At 28.7% G+C, this 19,992-nt stretch overlaps 2 long non-coding RNA genes across 2 annotated transcripts; one reads left to right on the forward strand and one right to left on the reverse strand.

Annotated features, from left to right (window-relative positions):
- Nucleotides 1-10,125: 10,125 nt before the first annotated feature.
- LOC117921239 lies at nucleotides 10,126-11,110 on the reverse strand. The gene is made up of 2 exons (XR_004652308.1): nucleotides 10,800-11,110; nucleotides 10,126-10,512 (listed from the first exon to the last, which is right to left on the reverse strand). It is a non-coding gene; the product is annotated as an uncharacterized LOC117921239 (long non-coding RNA).
- A 5,097-nt stretch (nucleotides 11,111-16,207) lies between these two features.
- Nucleotides 16,208-18,203, forward strand: LOC117919764. The gene is made up of 2 exons (XR_004652139.1): nucleotides 16,208-16,303; nucleotides 18,032-18,203. It is a non-coding gene; the product is annotated as an uncharacterized LOC117919764 (long non-coding RNA).
- Nucleotides 18,204-19,992: the final 1,789 nt, after the last annotated feature.

Below are 19,992 nucleotides of genomic sequence, written 5' to 3' on the forward strand. Positions count from 1 at the left end.
TCATTGTCGGCAACACCACTACTGGTGGCACCACAACTCCGGCGGCCCCACAACGTCGATGATAGCCACCTCACTTCAACCACACATTTGTTTCTCTTTCCCTTGCTTTCTCTCTTTCTCTCTAATTTTCTCCATTTTATATTCCCCTTTTCCACTATTGCCACTAGATCTGGTAACAACTAGCCATTAATCCATATGCTCATACCTTACCGTTATTGACGTTGTCACCGTCCTTCTCTTTACCACTCAATCACCATATCCACTTCCCTTGTAATTTCACTACCTCAATTTATTAATGCCTAAGAAAATTTCAAGTTTTCTTTTCTTTTAACTTTGGTTTCTTTGTTTATTTGTTTTTGTTTTTTTTTTTTTTTTTAATTTTATGTTTAAGATTTTGATAAGTTTAATATCTTTGATTTTAGATGTTCATTTGGCTAAATTTTAAAGGTTTGTTGTGAGACATTTCACTTCTTGATCTACATAGTGTTTGTTGGAAGCTTTGGGCCTAATCTTGGGTTTTAGTTCTTATTGTATTTAGACTTGGTTTTTGATTTGAGATTTGGTCTTATTGATATCCATGATTAATTAATATATAATTGTCACAATTCCCTTAATTTGTTTAGTAGAGACCATACATATACGGACTTTGAGGGGTATCATGACTCATCACTGTACCTTCCCAATAGGTAACCCGACTCCTCAAATCTAGACTTGATTTTTCGCAAACACGTCTTTTCCAAATAATGAGTCATATAGGGTTTTCTTTCTTATTTTGTTTTCCCCTTTAAAAAAAATTAAAATAAGTGACAACTTTAAGTCTTTTCTAAAAATCACATTTTTCACCAAATGAAAAATTAGTCTCGTCTTCGAGTGGGAATGACGTGAAAAATGTGGGTCCACAAATATAAATATTATTAAAGTTTATTAAATATGAAATAACTTTTTACATAAGTCAAAATAACAATTTTGTAAGAAATAATAATTTTCTAACTTTTTTTAAGTCATAAGTTATTTAACAAATTTGTCAAATAGGCCTGAAACTCTTATTGAGTTTTCAATACTTACTCTAAATAGGTTTAAAAAAACATATTACATAAACCAAAATATTTTTTTACAATAAGTAATATTTTTCTAGTTTTTAAATTAAATTCTTTTTTAAGCCATAAGTGAAAAAAAAAAAACTGAAATAGACAAAAAAGAATTTTTGGCTTCTTATAAGTCCATTCATATCAAAAGTACAACAAAAAATTAAGGTTGGAAAAACTCGAGGAACATGATTAAAACTAAGACACTACATATAAAAGTTATGTTTATGAAACATTTAGAAATATGGAAAACCAATTAAGAACATTTCAAGCTCCCAAACAGGCTTCTATTCTAAAGAAAAAAAAAAAAAAAGAACATTACAGACTGTTTATGAATATAGTTATCAAAAACTATTTTTTAAGAATTGTTTTGAAAAATATTCCATAAAGACATTTTAATAAATCATTTTTTAATCAAAAAAGTTTCTTAAAAATGAAATAGAATTTTATTAAGAATAACATAAAATTGTTAATAAATTTTCCAATAAGATCTTATATTTCTTCAATTAAAATCTTCAAGGAGTCTTTGGTGATAATTTAGAGAAACATGAGATCGATCTCATGAATTACAACGATGTAATGAGCAATGTGCATGTCACTCGTGACAAGAGGCTATAAAGATAAAGTTAGAATATATGTATTTTAACAAAGTCTAAGGCCAATTCTAATTCCTGAAAAAGTTCTATGGCAAGAAAAAAAATGCTAAAGAAAATTATTTTCTTATGTTTAGTTTCAATATGAAAAAAAAAATATATAATTAAAATTAGTTAGAAACTTATGTATTTTCAAATTATTTAATCTTTATATAGAAGATGAAAAATAAGTGAAATGAGTGTGAAGAATAATGTAAAAACGATTTATTAACTTTATATTTATATTTATTTTCCTCCACGTTTTTTCTTTCATTTTTCCTTTATATTTTCTTTCTTTCTCATTTTCACTCAAACTTTCTGAAAACCAAATTTAACATAGGATCTTGTAGAAGTACTTGAAGAGACAAAACGCATAGGGTGCAAAGAAGTCTATAAACGGAAGAGAGAAGCAAATGGAAAGGTTGAAACATATAAGGCTAGACTTCTAGCAAAAGGTTATAATTAGAAACCTAGTTTGGACATTCAAACAAAGACCTCCAAAGAATATTGAACTCTAAACCTTGAGAGAATATAGAAACAATGTTGAGATCTTTAGTGGTTTTGATTTATAGTTCAAATTATAAGGTGATCTTATATTCCATATAGATTGGGTTAATGTTGATTAAGGCAAGTGACAACAAGAATTCCCAAAATAGGCACCATGATATCTCATGGGTTTGGGATAATATGTCCCATTGGGTGATCTTAAGGACACGTGATCATGAAAATCGTAGTCATAGTAAACCCTTAACTAGAATTTGACATATACTTTTGGAGAGTTAGAGTATATCAGTTAAACACATAATAGAAGGATATGAGACTCAAGGATTATAAAGGTAATCTTAAGGGTGATAACTTTCACCTTATTAGATTATAGACATCAATTCATAAGGAGCTTGCGTGAAATCAATAATAGATCATAGACCTAAGTTTTCTATCTTGATAAAATATCATAGAATACTTGAATGTAGTTGACCCTTTATAGTGGAATGTTAAGTCAAATTCATAATTAGATTCTAAGATAACTAGTACTTTTTATAGGTGCCAATGGTCCTAATTCAAATTCTTATTCCTTAGTTGCACATCATTTAAGAAATAGTTGGGTTCTTTATTCATATGTGTGCATAAGGACATTTTGACAAATTCATATTGTTGTACAAGAGCTTATGAATGGTCTTTTTGGATTAGTCTCATCTAATTATGGCATAATAGAGCTAATTAATTACTTAGGACCTAAAGGGCTAGATTACGTAACACAAGTCCAAGATTGACGTAAGTCATTTAAGCCCATAGACAAGCCTTTATAAACCCCTTTAAGGTTTTAAGGTTTGTAGTTTTAAGCCAATTCAATCTTTTAGAGAGAGGAACCCTAGTCTCCATCCCCATCGAGAGGATTACACCATCCTCATGTGCTAAAATCTAGGAAAGAGAGCCATCGAGAAGAAATCACAAGATTTTCAAGGATCTGCACCACCTTTTTCATCAACTAGAATTAATATAGGAATATCTAGATCACAAGTATTATTTTCTAATCACCTAGATCTAAGATTCATGTTGTTGAATGTTTCCATTGTTTAGATCTAGATCTCTAGGATTGTAGTTGTTGGGATAAAGCCCTTAAAAGTAAGACATGATGTAACAAAGTTTGACTTGAGTTTCCATTGATCTATCCATTATTTACATTAATATTGATTTGAGCATTTAGGTCTACATCACTTGTATTGTACTGTACTTGGGTACATTAGGAGTTACACAGAAAATTCAAGTCATAAATTCCTTACAAGATTGATGAGTAGTTCATAGTCGATTCATAGATTTAGGCAATCCAACTAAGGTTGTAGTCCACTACCTCCTAACTAAAAAGATGACTTGTCTTGGTCATTGGGATGAGTTTCCAATAGTGGTGCACTAATGTGTATGGTCACAAATTAGATAGTACCTATAATGAATCATGACATTGGTTATCAGATAGTCATGATTCACCATGTTGTTATACTACATAAACTCTTAACCTTGAGAGGATATTGAGTCTGTGTTGAAGTTAACAGAAGGCTTTGAACTATTGTGAGAACCTAAGGTGGTCATATATTCCTTACAAATTGTGTCATTATTGATGGATGCTAGTGACAACAGGTATTATCCATAAAGGCACCATGATATCTCATGAGATTAAGGTATTGTGTCCCTTTAAATGATCCTAAGGACTTGCGATCATGAAATATGCGGCATTGTAGTAATTCCTTAAGTGGAATTTGTCATATGCTCTCTTGAACTAGAGTATGTCAGTTGATTACATAATAAGAAGATTTGTAACTCAATGATTAGAAAGGTAATCCTGAGAGATTGATAGCACATATTATGGACTCAAGGATGCATACAATGAATAGTAGGTCACAGACCCGAGTATTCTATCTTGATTTAACATCATAGGATACTAGAGTGCAATTGACTTTTTATAGTAGGATATTGAGTTAACTTCATAATTAAATTCTAAGGGAGCCAATTTTTTCCTATAGGTCCTAATGGTTCCCATCAAGCTCATATTCCTAAATGACACAATATTTAAGGGTTAGTTAGGTTATTTATTCACATATGTATATAAGGGCATTTTGGTAAAAATATAGGATTGCATAAGAGCCTATGAATCCCTAGACTTGGCTTATTGATTAATTGGAGCCCAGTAGGCTCAAGTAACTTAAGCTCATAAGGGAGCCAATATAAACCCTCTTAAAGGTTAAGGTTTTTGTTCCTTTTGTGAGATAGTTCAAAGAGGTGACGTGACAATGGAGTAAATTCTTTTTCTAGTGCCTAGTATGCTTTTAGGGTTAGTGGGAGTTTGTTGAAATAGAACCTATAAAAGCAAGACATGATGTAACAAGGTTAGACTTGAGTTTTCACTTTTTATCCGTTTTTGCATTGATATTTATTTGAGCATTTAGGTCTACACCACTTGCATGATGCATGACTTTGGTGTATTAGGAGTTGCATGGAAGATCCAAGTCATAAGTTTCTTGTAAGATTGATGAGTTTTTCACTATTGGTTATGAACTTAGGAAATTAATAGGAAATTGTAGTGCATTAACTCTTAATTGATAGGATGCCTAGTCTTGGTTATCGGAATGTGGTTCCCATGGTGTGTGCATTACTGTGTATGGTTACTCATTAGATAGGACATATAGTGAGTCATGATATAAGGTTAACAAGTTGTATAACTTCACCAAGTTACCTTGCTAAATTATAAATATTGGTCATGGGGATCCATACGTAGTGGATAGTAGGTCATGAACCTGAACTTTGCCTCGTTGTAACTTTATATGATAGTGGAGTGTAGTTGACTCTTTTTAGTGAAGTAATGAGTCAACTTCAAAATTGGATTTTAAGGGAGATAATATTTTCTCATGAGTCTTAGTGGTCCTCACTTGAGCTCCTAGTTCATGGTGACATGTTTTATTTAAGGAAATTGAATCTATATTTCATAAGTATGGATAAAAGCATTTTGGTAAAAAATGTAAAGTAGTACTAAATCTTATGAATCTTTCTTTATTAGGTTAATTAATTAATTGGACCCCAATAGGGCTAATTAATTAATTATGACCAAGATGGGCTAGATTAAGTGACCTAAGCCTAATTTGGATTTAAGTCACTTAAGCCCACAGGGAGCCCATGGTTCACACTTTTGCACCTTTTGTCATTGTCTTCCAGAGAAACAGAGATAAAAAGACAAACATAATAAATCCTAGGTACCCTCAAGAAAGCAAGAGAAGTTCACCCTTATCTTGTGCCATGATCCATGAAAGGAGAAATCATGTAGAAGATTTTTGGGTAAACGAGAACTATAATGTCCATGACATCTTCTTTGAATTAGATTTGATTTAGAAACATCAAAATCGCAAGTATGAGTTTCTATCTCTATATCTAATATCTTTATCATTTTTTATGTCATGTTTTCCATTATGATAGATTTAGAGAAGCCTAAGACTAGATTGCATGCACCTTATGGGATTCAAGGCTAGGAAATAGAGTAATCTAGGGTTTCTAGTATAGATATCATTCCAAACAATTCCATCTACTACTAGCTATGGTGAGGAGGCCGGTTAATTATGCATAAGGATGAAAATGTTGGTTTTCACGGATATATCAATGGTTGAATTTTAGGGATATATTAGGATATATTTTGATGGAAATTTTTACAAAAAATATCAGTATGGTGAAAATTAATCAAAACTAATAAAAATGTTACATAAATACAAAATAATAATAAAATAGGTAATAATACATATATTAAAGTTGTTTTAACGAAAACAATGATATATGTATGTTAAAATTTCTAATGGTTAACAATAATATATTAATATGTCAACTTGAAAACACATTAATATTAAAATGATGGTTTATTTAACTTAATTGTTTCCAATAATAAAAAGTGATGTTATATGTACTATTTTTAAATATATTTATATTTTTTTATATTTAATTAATATACAAAAGATATAAAATAAAATAAAATAAAAAGTTGTTACAAAAATTATCATGATTTGGAGTTTTCAAATTCTTAACAATCAATTAAACGAAATTTAAAAATAAAATGATTGAAATTCATTTATTTATTGAAATTTTAATTTAATATCTGATTTTTCTCATGCATATTTATTAAAATTAATTTAATTAAAGCCAAAGTCTAAATATAAAATATATATGGTTATGTTCAGGTGTATCTCATATAGATAAAAATACCAATTGGTTAACATCTCATGGGTTACTAGATATGGCACAAGATCCATTCTTCATGGTGTCGCTATCCTTTTCTTTTTCTTTTTTTTTTCTTTTATATATATATATATAATTTTATTTGACCAAATTGATAATATATGATAATTCTCAAAAATCCCCGATAAATTTGTATAAGATATTTCCGACCATCTTTACTTCAATCAAACTCGATAAATGAAATATAATCAAAATATTATGTTCATGGTGTTGGTTTTGAGTCAACTATCTCATATAGATAAAAATACCAATTGGTTAACATCTCATGGGTTACTAGATATGGCACAAGATCCATTCTTCATGGTGTCGCTATCCTTTTCTTTTTCTTTTTTATATATATATAATTTTATTTGACCAAATTGATAATATCTGATAATTCTCAAAAATCCCCGATAAATTTGTATAAGATATTTCCAACCATTTTTACTTCAATCAAGCCCGATGAACGAAATATAATCAAAATATTATGTTCATGGTGTTGGTTTTGAGTCAACTGGAGTTAGGTCCGTCCAGTTTCACTGAAATCAGACGAACTTCTCCCCTTATTCGCACTTCTTGAGGAGTCCGTCCAATTTCACTAAACGCGCGCCCCCCCCCCCCCCCCCCCCCCCTCCCCCACATGGTTATGTGAAAAACTCGAATATCTCACCATAAACATGGGTTAGTCATGCAAAAAGTGTGATAATTGACAAAGGATATAGTAATAGTAAGTACATAGAGATCACTTGTCATTTTCAAGATTCCCCTTTCATATATATAGCTAATAAGTTTTCCACGTGTTTTGTTTTTAGCCAACATGACTGTTTTGAGTTATGACTAATACGGTGATTTGTACAAATATTCTATACGGGTACTCGAACACCATCTTACTATACCTACACAAATGCGTACTTCAATTACAAGTCACAATTTTAGTTGGACCAACAATTGACATACCCACATTGTAATGATGTTTTTTCACTTCCAATATCTTCTCCTTTTATCTTATTGAAAATATTTTCACTCCAACGTATTTTAAAAATCCAAAAATTGTCTTATAAATTGAACATTTAAAAATTTTAAAGCTCTATAAATAGAGAATATAAAATTAAAATGTTACTAGTAGAAAAAAAAATTCTAATAAATTGAAAACTTAATTTTAATCTCTATAAGTAGAAAAAAAAAATTATTAGTAGAATATTATTTATTTTTTTCCACTTAATATTTTTCTTTCTTTCCACTTTTTTTTTTTTTTCTAAAATATTCATAATCCACATAAGCTTAAAGGTATCCACCAAATAAAATATAGAATTATTTACCATATCTTCAAAAAAAATTCCATTAAAAGTTTTAAAACAAAAATCAATCCTAAAATTGAGTTATTAAGAATATGTTTGGTAGAGTTTTTAAAAACAGTTTTCTATTTTTAAAAATAATTTTTTATTTTTAAAAACATAAAACGATTTTTAAAAATTTATAAAACTTTTTTGTTATTGTTCTTTATTTCCAATTTTTAAAAATAAGGTAAAATAGAGAACATCTTTTAAAGAATGAGTAAAATTTGGTTTCACTAATTTTAGAAAACAATACGTTGTTTTTTAACTCTAAATTAAATGAGACTTAATACGTTGGACAAGTCTTTTTGTTTTTTATTTTTAAAATCCTTTTATAAAAATAACTTACCAAATATCCTTAATTTTATAAAACATTAAAAAAAAAACTTTTTTTTTATTCTTTTAACTTTTTTAAAAAAAAAATTCAAAAAAAAAAAAAAGCATGAGAAATCATGATCAAACAAATTTAAAAAAAAATAATAATAATTAAAATACTTATTTGACTTGTATTAAAAATGAATATTAAAATTATTTTTATAAATTTTTGTTTCACTACAATAAAAAACTTATTTCACAATTAAAAAAATTATTTATCTTTAACTCATATATAATTATAAATTTAATTTTTTTTCTAATAAGACTTAATTTGAATTTGATTTCATATTATTATAAATTAATTTTACAAAATTTTTATAAAAATAAAAGTAATACCTTATCTTTAAAAAAATACAAATTATTTTATTCAAATAAGATTTTTATTATTTGTTTTTAAAAACTATTTTTTTAAAAATCTTGCGAAACACTTTAGTTTTTAAAAAAATTCTAAAAAACTATTTTTTGTTCTCTATTTTAAAAAACACTGTGTGGACCCCGCATTTTGCATGATGTTTTCTCACTCGATGGCTATACTCGTTTTTTATTTTATTTATTTGTGAAAATTTTGATTTTTAGAAAAAGACTTAGAATCGCCACTTATTTTTGTTTTATTTTTTTAAAGAGAAAACAAAATAAGAAAAAAAAACCCTAAGTGTGACTCCTGAGGAAAAACAGGTGAATGAAAAACCGAGTTTGAGTCCGAGGGTCAGGTTACTTATTGGGAAGATATGGTGGTGAGCCGTAACACCCCTCTAAGCCCGTATATGGACGACCTCTACTAAACGAATTAAAGGAATTGTGACGATTAATTAATTAATTATAAATACCTAGAAAAATAATCAATGCACAAGTCATTATCAAAATCAATATACACAAAAATAATGATGAAATCTAATTAGAAGAATACACAAAATAAATAACAAGAGAATTATGCAAAATGATTTATTGAACTAAATAAAAAAAAAAGATAAAAATATTTAAAAAAAATAGTTTTCAAGAAATTTGAAAGGATTTTATAAAAAATGATTTTGAATTAATGATTTCAATTTGTTTATTTACAAAAAAAAAAAAAAAAAAAGTTAATTTATTTTCTCAATTTCATTTGTATTCAATTTTCAAAAAAAATTATTTACACTTATATCAAAACAATATATTACAAAATTTCAATTTGAGCACAAAAATTATTTTTACTTGTTTTTACAAAAAATGAATGAATTTTTACAATTTTATTTACAAAATAATTCCATTCAAAACAAATTTTAATAGTTTTTTTCCAGATATTTACAGAAAAAAATTATTAACAAAACCAATTTCTACTTGAATTAGAAAATGATTTTTAAAAAAATACTTTACAAAAAAAAAAAAAAAAAAACTCTCAAATTTATTTAGAAAAGCTTTATAATTTTTTTAAAAAAAGTTATTTCGCATTTTGTTCTAAAAAATTATTTTAAATTAATTATATAAAAAAAAACGTGATATCAATTCTAAAAAAATTATTAAAAAAAATTCTCAATTTGTTTAAAAGGGAAATTCGATTTTATTAAATAAAAATTTATATTCTTTTCCTTTTCAATTTTATTCTAAAAAATGTTTCTTTTTTCTTATTTTTATATAAAAAAAAAAGGTTTTTCAATTTTTGAAGAGTTTTATTTTTATTTTATTTTATTTTTTAAAAAAGGTTTCTGACATGATTTTAAGAAATACTTATTAATATAAAAAGAAATATTTTAAAAAAAATCAAGATTATTAAGCAAACATTTATTAAAAAGGACTAAATATTTATTCTAAAAAGAATTTTCGTTCATTAAAGGCAAGAAGAAAAAATAAATATCCCAATATTAGATTATTCCCTCGAAAAAATAAAACACAAATAAATATACACATTCTCAAAACAAAAGCTAATAGAGCATATTAAATAAGGATAACAGATAAATGGAAACAAAAATTAATCCATGAATAACAAATTAAACATCCATATACAATAAAAATCTAAACACCGATAATACATTCACATGTACACAAGAAGAAAACTAAAATGAATATATACGACAAAACTTGGAGGACAAGAATGTAGGAGTAACCTTAGAAGTGCAGTCCTAATAACAATAATGGCCCTCCAAAAGCTTCCACAATGAAGCTCAAAAATACAAAAAAAATTCTCAACCCTCTCACAAAATATCACAGAAAATACAAAGAAGATTAGAAAAAATATCAAGAGTCGTCCTTCCTTCCCCTTTTTTTTCGGCTGCAAAATGATCTTTTTATCCCCAAATCAGGTTCACCAACTTTCTGCCTATGCCCATGCCCTGCCTCCAATTGCTCCCAATCAATACTGCACCTCTTTTTTCGCTCTCAACAAAAAAAAAATGTCACAACCATGTATTAGCAAAAGGCAGGCCCAATACAAGATTTAATAAATACACCAACTCAAATCCAACTAATATAATAGGCCCAAATTTCAATCACCAACAACAAATGGGCCCAAAATCCACATCAATAAGCAAATTAGGCCTAAATCTCACAATGTCAAGCCAAAGACAAAAACAAATAAAAATAAAAATAAAAACAAATGAAAGAAATAAAATAAAATGAAATAATAAAAAACAAATAAGTAAATGAAAGCTCACCTATCTTCTAACCCATGAACAGAGATGCAGAAATCGATGGCCATGGTGAGCAACAATGAAGATAGAGGCACGTTTATGGTAGTGCATAAAAGGAAATAAAAGAAAAATGAAAGGTAAAAATAAATAAATAAAATAAAATAATAAAATAAAAATAAAATAAAAACTTAAAAGAGATAGAAATGGGGAATATATAGTCGGGAAGTGAGGGAGGCAACAACCGGAATTGGTGCAAATGGCAACACCATCGACAACAACTTAGTGGTGGTGGAGTTGATGAAGAAATGAAGAAAGAAGAAATGGAAAGAAAAAACAAAGGAAAGAAAAGGAAATGAAAAGAAGAGAAGAAGAATGGGAAGGAATGGAGGCTATGAGTGGGCGGTAGAATGGGGAGGGGGGAATGTAGTTTAAGGCTTTTAGGGTTTGACTTTTGGAATGGATGGTGGAGATTAAAAAGGCAAAAGAATGGTTAGGATTAGTTCTCACATATGGGTATGGAAAGTTGGGCCTAAATTGGGTTAAAATTAAAATGGAATGAGCCCAAATAAACACAATCAAAATAAGTCCTATAAATAAATAAATAAATAATAGTAAATAAAAATAAAATAAAATAAGTGAGAATATGTATGAGACAAATTTTGGGGTTTACAAATATGCCCCTCTTTGGTAGAGTTCACGAGTAAAGTGAGTGTATACACAAGCGAAATGAAGTGAACTCTACCGAAAAACAAGAAAAACCACCAAATTTGTCACAATATGACATGAGCTCTCTTAAACCAAAACAAAAACAAAAAAGCTCTAATATGCTACAAAAAATGAAATGGCAAGAACATAAACTCCCAAAGTGCCCCTAAAGTTACACTATGGATCCAAATTCCCTCATAAAAGTCTCCAAAAGTGACTCAAAACTCGATATCGATGTCGAGTAGCAGTCGAATCACCAAAGAGCATAGGAATGAGTACAAAGGGAAAAAACCATACGTGTACCATACGAGGACACAAGGCATAAGGTATCCAATAATACAATCAAGACACATGCTACAAGCTCAAAAGACTATGTCGTGTGCCATAGAGGAGAGGAAACTCTATGATAGCATGATAACGAAATGATAAGCACAATGTAACGAAGTGAGGTAAAGAACGATGAGTGCAAAGTTGTGAGAATAAGGTGTACATTGCTAATGAATATGAAATGAACAACATCGAGTTATGATGCAATGAACAGTATAGGGTTGTAGCGTAATGAACAAGTCAAGGATGTGAGCACTGAATGCCTAAAGGTCGGCCAAAAGAGAGAATGTCATACGCAAACTCTAGGTCAAATAACTCAAGGATGTCTAAAGATGATGAACAACTCAGGGTTATAATGAAATGAACAACTTAGGGCTATGGATGAATGAACAACTCAATAAGAGGATGTAATGAACAGCTCGGGCCTGTGGATGTAATGAATAACTCAGGGATGTGGATGTCATGAACAACTCAAGAAGATGATGTAATGAACAGCTCGAGGTTGTGGATGCAATGAACAACTTAGGGTTGTAATGAAATGAACAACTCTAAGATGTGGGCACTATACGCCCAAAGAGGGAGATCGCGATCTGCGACTCTAAGTCAAACCATTGAAGGGTGACTAAGATGAGAAAAAAAAAACCAACTCATTAACAAGAAGAATCGAAATGACTAAAGGATAGGGGTATGCCCCAAATGAAACTTAACGATAAAAGGATGACACAAATGAAACTAAAACGAGAGGATGCCATAAATGAAACTGAAAATATAACAAACTCAGAACTAAAGTGCAATGAACAGCTTTAGGCTATGGATGCAATGAATAGCATTGGGCTGTAATGAAATGAACAACTCTAAGATGTGGGCACTGTACGCCCAAAGAGGGAGATCGTGGTCTGCAACTTTAAGTCAAATCACTGAAAGGTGACTAAGATCAGGATGATCAACTCACTAAAAATGAGGACACAACTATCTTTGGAAATGGGGTATGCCCTAGATGAAACTTAACAATAAAATGATGACACAAATGAAACTAAGATAAGAAAATACCATAAATAAAACTGAAAATATAACAAACTTAGAACTAAAGCACAATGAACAGCCCTGGGTTGTGGATGCAATGAACAACATCGGGCTGTAATGAAATGAACAACTCTAAGATGTGGGCACTATACGCCTAAAGAGAGAGATCACGATCTTTGACTCTAAGTCAAACCACTGAATGGTGACTAAGATCGGGATGATCAACTCACTGGACACAACTATCTCTGGAAATGGGGTATGCCTTAGATGACACTCAACAATAAAATGATGACACAAATGAAATTAAGACAAGAAAACACCAGAAATAAAATTGAAAAAGATAACAAACTTAGAACTAAAGTGCAATGAACAGCTCTGGGCTGTGAATGGAGCAATTGGAAGTAGGGCATGGGCATGGGCAAAAAGTTGGTGAACCTGATTTGGGGATAAAAAAATCATTTTGCAGCCGGAAAAGAGAGAAGGAGGAAGGACGACTCTTGATATTTTTCCTAATATTCTCTATATTTTCTATGATATTTTTGTGAGAGGGTTGAGAGTTTTTTTGTATTTTTGAGCTTCATTGTGGAAGCTTTTGGAGGGTCATTATTGTTATTGGGATTGCATTTCTAAGGTTACTCCTACATCCTTGTCCTCCAATTTTTGTTGTATATTCATTTCAGTTTTCTTCTTGTGTACATGTGAATGTATTATCAGTGTTTAGATTTTTATTGTATACATATGTTTAATTTGTTATTCATGGATTAATTTTTTTTTCCATTTATCTGTTATCCTTATTTAATATGCTCTATTAGCCTTTGTTTTGAGAATGTTTATATTTATTTGTGTTTTATTTTTATGAGGGAATAATCCAATATTGGGATAATGTTTTTGTTTGAAATTTTTTATATTTTATTTTATTTTTTCTTCTTGCCTTTAATGAACGAAAATTCTTTTTAGAATAAATATTTAGTCTTTTTTAATAAATGTTTGCTTAATAATTTGGATTTTTTTAAATATTTCTTTTTATATTAATAAGTGTTTCTTAAAATCATATCAGAAACCTTTTAAAAAAAATAAAAAATACAACTCTTCAAAAATTGAAAAACATTTTTTTTATATATAAAAATAAGAAAGAAGAAACATTTTTTAGAATAAAATTGAAAAGGAAAAGAATATATATTTTTATTTAAGAAAATCGAATTTCCCTTTTAAACAAATTGAGAATTTTTTTTAATAATTTTTTTGAAATAATTTTTTTGAAATAATTTTTTTTAGAATCTGATATCACGTTCTTTTTTTCTTTTTCTTTTTTTAATAAATTTGAACTTCTTTTTCTCTTCTTATTTTTTTATATAATTAATTTAAAATAATTTTTTTAGAATAAAATGCGGATAACTTTAAAAAAAAAATTGTAAAGCTTTTCTAAATAAATTTGAGAGTTTTTTTTTTTTTTTTTTTTTTGCAAAGTATTTTTTTTTAAAATCATTTTCTAATCAAGTAGAAATTGGTTTTTGTTAATAATTTTTTTGTAAATATCTGGAAAAAAAACTATTAAAATTTGTTTTGAATGGAATTCTTTTGTAAATAAAATTATAAAATTCATTCATTTTTTGTAAAAACAAGTAAAAATAAATTTTGTGCTCAAATTAAAATTTTGTAACAATTTTTTTTTATATAAGTGTAAATAACTTTTTTTTAAAAAAAATTGAATACAATGAAATTGAGAAAATAAATTGACTTTTTTTTTTGTAAATAAACAAATTGAAATTATTAATTCAAAATCATTTTTTATAAAATCTTTTGAAATTTCTTGAAAACTATTTGTTTTTTTAATATTTTTATCTTTTTTTATTTAGTTCAATAAATCATTTTGCATAATTCTCTTGTTACTTATTTTGTGTATTCTTATAATTAGATTTTATCATTATTTTTGTATATATTGATTTTGATCATGACTTATGCATTAATTATTTTTCTTGGTATTTATAATTAATTAATTAATTACCATAATCCCTTTAATTTGTTTACAGGAGGTCGTCCATATAAGGGCTTAGAGGAGTGTCAAATTTTCACAAATAAATAAAATAAAAAGCTAAGTCTCGCCATCGAGTGGGAACACATCATGCAAAATACGAGGTCCACACGTGTCCTAAGAATCTATTTGGTCATGTGATTTAAAAATAATTTTCTATTTTCAAAAATAGAAAACCATTTAAAAAAATTTTTAACATTATTTGGTCATTATTTTTTGAAAATAATTTTTTAAAACAAAATAAAATAAAGAATAATTTTTAGTGAACAAGTGGAAGTTGTTTTTAAAAAAATTTAAAAATAAAAAGAACATGGATTTGGTTATATTTTCTTAAATTTATTTTAAAAAACGGTTATTAAATTAAAAAATAAAAAATAGTTTTTAAAAATAAATTTTAGAAAATTTGATTAAACGTATGTTTGATAATAATTGTAGGAAGTATTTATAATTTTTTTAATACTTAAAACATTTAAACGCGTCTTAGTTGACTTACAAGAGTTATGAAATAAAATTTGAGGCATTTCATAATTCGTTGGGATAACCGTGTGGGTCCCACTGATGACTCATCTTCTCCTTTATCCACGCGTAGTTATGAAAGTTGTTTCCACTTTAAAGTTTCCTTTCAAGGACCGTCTCACTGCATTCCACGTGTCGAGCACGAAGCGTCCAGAATTGACACGTGTCATGTTGCTTGGATTATCCGCCGAACACGTAGATGCTGTCCGAGGAATCCGAATAATAATGATAGTGAAAAAAAAATGTTTGTTTTTATTTATTTATTTATTTTTTTAATTCCTTCATCTCCATTATTTTCAGATAAAAAAAAAAATTGCACTAACAAAGCCAATATTTGTCTAAAAAGATCAAAATAATATTCACTTTACTCTCCACTTTTTTTTTTTTAAATATAAATATAAATAAACATAAAAATATTTTTAGCAAAATCCGTGGTTATTTTAGTAATTAAATATTTCTAATTTACAAACTCTTTTTGATTAAAAATGATTTATTTAAAGAAATAAAATAATTGTAATTTTAAAAATATTTTTTAATCTTTGACTAAAAATATAACTTTGTTGAATAAAATATCTCAAATCAAATTTTGTATACTAATGTAATATGAAAGTATAGTTTAAAAAATATATTTTTTAAAATGATAATTATTTTATTTGGCACAAATATTGCTATATTTTCTAAAATGTCCATGCTAAAAATGAGAAAAAAAAAATATATTTATAAATTATATACCTTCCTTTTATAAATGATATACCTATCTTGCATGGCAAGGCAAATCTTTTATATATATATATATATATATATATATATATATATAAACAGGGCAGACCCTGGATTGGAGACACGGGCATCTGAGAAAACTAGAGGGTTCTTCACCAAAACACCTAGCTTTTGATAAACAATTTCTCTGGAGCCAAGCCATAAGGTACTGATTCTCCCCATTCTCTTCTTCATTTTTTTTTTTTTTTTTTTTGTAAGTTTATGGGTTTTATGTGTATACCTTTTTTTATTTTGGGTTTGATATTTTCATGGCATGTGGTGACCTTTTTTGGGATGGAAGGAGAAAAGGGATTGTTCTGTTTTTGGTGTTTTCTTGAAGTTTATTTGGTGATTGGGTGATGTAAATTATTTGGTATAATTTTTGTATATTGACTCAATCTGAAGAATGATTGATGCTTGGATTTAGAAAAGAATGAGAAAAGTGAAGGGAAAAACTGGTGAAAATAGGTCAAGAGAGGAATCCATCCTTCTATAATTTTCAGCTCTTTCTCCTTTCTTTTCACTGGGTTTCTTCAGCGGTCCCATCAGAATCTCGGAAACTATGAATATATTAGGACGTGGGTATGGATATTTCTGGGGATTTAATTCAAACAGCCATTTTCAGGGCAGATTTCCAAGGCAGAATTGTGGGTCTGTTTGTTGAAGAAGTTCCATAGGCATTCACTAGTACATAGGGCTTTGGTATTGACCTGATAGTTTTATTGTCTATTTGCTTGTCTATTTAATCTAGTTTTGTCTTTATTAACGTACAAGACTTTGTCTCATTTATGCTATGTTTGGATACAGGAGAGTACCGAGAAAATAAATATTCCTATTTTCCTTCAAATTTTCCAGGCACCAAACATAATCTTAGTCTTATGCAAAAGATTCATTAAGAACAAAACATTCCACATTAGTTTATGGAATCTTCTTCCAAAAGTGTGTTTTATTTTGGAAACATGTCTTCTGTCTTTTGTATCCTAAGAGAATTGTTTTGTTTTCTTTCCTCCTACATTGTTAAATGGAAAAGAACCCTGATAGAGAGGTTTGACAGAGAAATTTCTATGGAAGTGGTGAGAACTAGATATTCATTTTAGACAAATTGTGATCTGCTTGTTTCCAGAGAAATGATGGAAAGGGAAGAAAATTCAATGCCTTACATGTTTTCCACCATTCACAGAAGACCATTTTGGACAAGAATAAGCGTGAAATCGAGAACTGAAACAGAATTTTGTAATCCCAAGTGTGTTTTGTTTAAGTACAAACATAAACAATAGGAAATGCAAGATTTTCTCAGCTTCCTTCTCCCTTTTCACCGATGTTCTTAGCTCATGTACAATTATATTTGCCATATATGTAGTTATCTAAAACTCTATACTTCCAACATCATATTAGTGGTCATGTGTGTGATTTATGATTGAATCATTTTGGAAGAAAGCGAGAAATGAGGATTATTAGGCAGATATTCAAGTGGGAAAAAGCTAATTGGTCCTGTGCTTGAAGTTATTACTTCTTTTTCCTTTTGCTCAAGTTTCATCCTTGTGGAAACAAATTTCCGTGTCCATGGTTTTAATTTGTTTTATGCAAGAAACTTGCTTCAAATGCATGAGTGGAATAGTTGCTGTGATATATACCAAATGAATTATTTTCAGTTGAACTGTTTTTTGGAGTTGAAAACATGTTTGGTAATTTTTTGACTGAAAGCAGGTTTCTGAGAACTATAGGATATTTTCTAAGAACAAATCTGTTTTCTGAGAACCATTTTTTAAAATGTTCCCAACCAAGCTTTTGGTCACTCAATCTAAATAAGCTTTTTGTTTATTGCATAAATGTGTGTGTGTGTGTGTATGATATATGATATTTACCTTTGTAATTTTCTGTTATGCTGTTTTAGGGAATCTGAGATTAAGCAGCATTTGGCAACAAATCAAGAGATGGAAGACAATTCTGAATCCATTGCTAAGGAACAAGAAAGGGTGGAAAAGGAGGAAGTCCATGTCCAAGTGAAGAACAAGGTTAAAGAACCAAATAAAGAGAAGGAAGAGAAGGAGGAGATGGAGCTTGAATTGAAGAAAAAATCAGTGGTAAAAGAAAATCCGAAACATAAAGAAGGCAAGGAGGGAAAACATAAAGAGAAAGATGGGGAGAAAGGGAAGGGGAAAGACACAGAGAAAAAGGAAAAAGAAAGCAAGGAGAAGGAAGAGGTCAAAGAGAAAAAGAAAAAGGATGAAGGTGGAGAGCATGGAAGGAAAGAGAAAGATGGGACTAAGAAGAAGGAAAAAGAGGTTGAGGATGCCGTGGATGAACAGCAGGAGGACAGTGAAATAGCTGGGAAAATGAAGGAAAAAGGAGATAAAAATAAGGAGAAAAAAGAAAAGAAAGACAAGGAAAAAGAGAAGAAGAAGAAGAAAGACAAAGTTGGTAAGTCAGAGGAAGAAGAGAATAAAGAGGAGAAAAAAATAAAAGATGAAAAAGAGAAGAAAGAGGATAACAAGGACTTGAAGGCAGAAAAAGATCAGAAAGAAAGCAAAGATGAAGAAGTGAGTGTCAAGGAAGAGGAAACACACAAAGAGAAAGGTGAAGAAGGGAAGAAGAAAGGGAAAGTGAAGAAGGAGAAAGAGAAGAAGGTCAAAGACAAAGAAGAGAAGACAGAAGTAGAGAAGGAGAAGAAGGGAAAAGAAGATGAGAAAGTAGAGAAAAAGAAGAAAACAAAAGACAAGGAGAAGAAAGAGAAGAAGCATAGTGATGAAGTGGATGAAGAGAAGTGCAAAGGTGAGGTTACCACAAGGGAGGTAGAGATAGAAGGAAGTGTTAATGATTTAGATCAGGAAGAGAAGAAGCCGAAAGAAGAGGGAGAAGAAAAGGTGAAGGAGGGTAAGGAGAAGAAGAAAGAAAAAGAAAAAGGCAAGGAAAAGAGTGTGGAGAAGAAGAGAAAACTTGAGGGGAAGGAGAAGGGCAAAGATGTCGGGAAACTACAGCAGAAGTTGGATAAGATCAATGCCAAAATAGAAGCTCTCATGGAGGAAAAGGCAGACATCATGAGGCAAATGAAGGAACCAGGGGAGGAGCCTCATGTCTCCACATAGAGGCCCAAAGATACAGCAGTGGTTGCAGCTGCTGTGGCATACAACTGTTTTGTAGAATGCTTTGTTCCTTACTTTTTTATGGTTCTATGTGGTGAATAAATGTTGTACTACCTCAGGTTGAATAAAGTGTTTCTTATTTTGGCTTTAACTCTCTCAGTTTAAATGTGAAGGAAAATAAAAAATATATTTAAAATCAATAAATTATTTTTATATATTATTCGAAACCCATTTTAATTATTTTTCTTTTTTTATGGAAAGGTTAAATAATTTAAAAATATATAAACTTTTAATTAATTTTAATTATATATGATTTTTTTTTTTTGTATTTTTCATGTTAAAACAAAATATGAGAAAATCAATTTTTTAATATATTTTTTTTCTTACGTTATGTTTAGTTCTTGAAAAATTTGAAGAAAATTATGAACGAAAAAAAATAAAGAGGAAAAATAGAAAGAAAGAAAAAGAAAGTGAAAAAAATAAAAATAGATTTAAATTTAATAAATTATTTTTATATGTTACTTATTTTTATTTATTATAATAAGATTAAATAATTTAAAAATATATAAATTTTAAATTAATTTTAATTATATATATTTTCTATAATAAAACAAAATATGAGAAAATCATTTTCCTTAATATTTTCTTTCTTTTCATGATATTTTTTTGGGAACTAAATATAGTCTTAATATATTTTTGGGAATCAAACAAAACCTTTGGGAAAGTAAAAAAATATATATAAAAATAGTGAATTTCTTATATTTCCTTTTAT

Source organism: Vitis riparia, chromosome 8 (genome assembly GCF_004353265.1).
Source record: "Vitis riparia cultivar Riparia Gloire de Montpellier isolate 1030 chromosome 8, EGFV_Vit.rip_1.0, whole genome shotgun sequence".
NCBI lineage: Eukaryota > Viridiplantae > Streptophyta > Magnoliopsida > Vitales > Vitaceae > Vitis > Vitis riparia.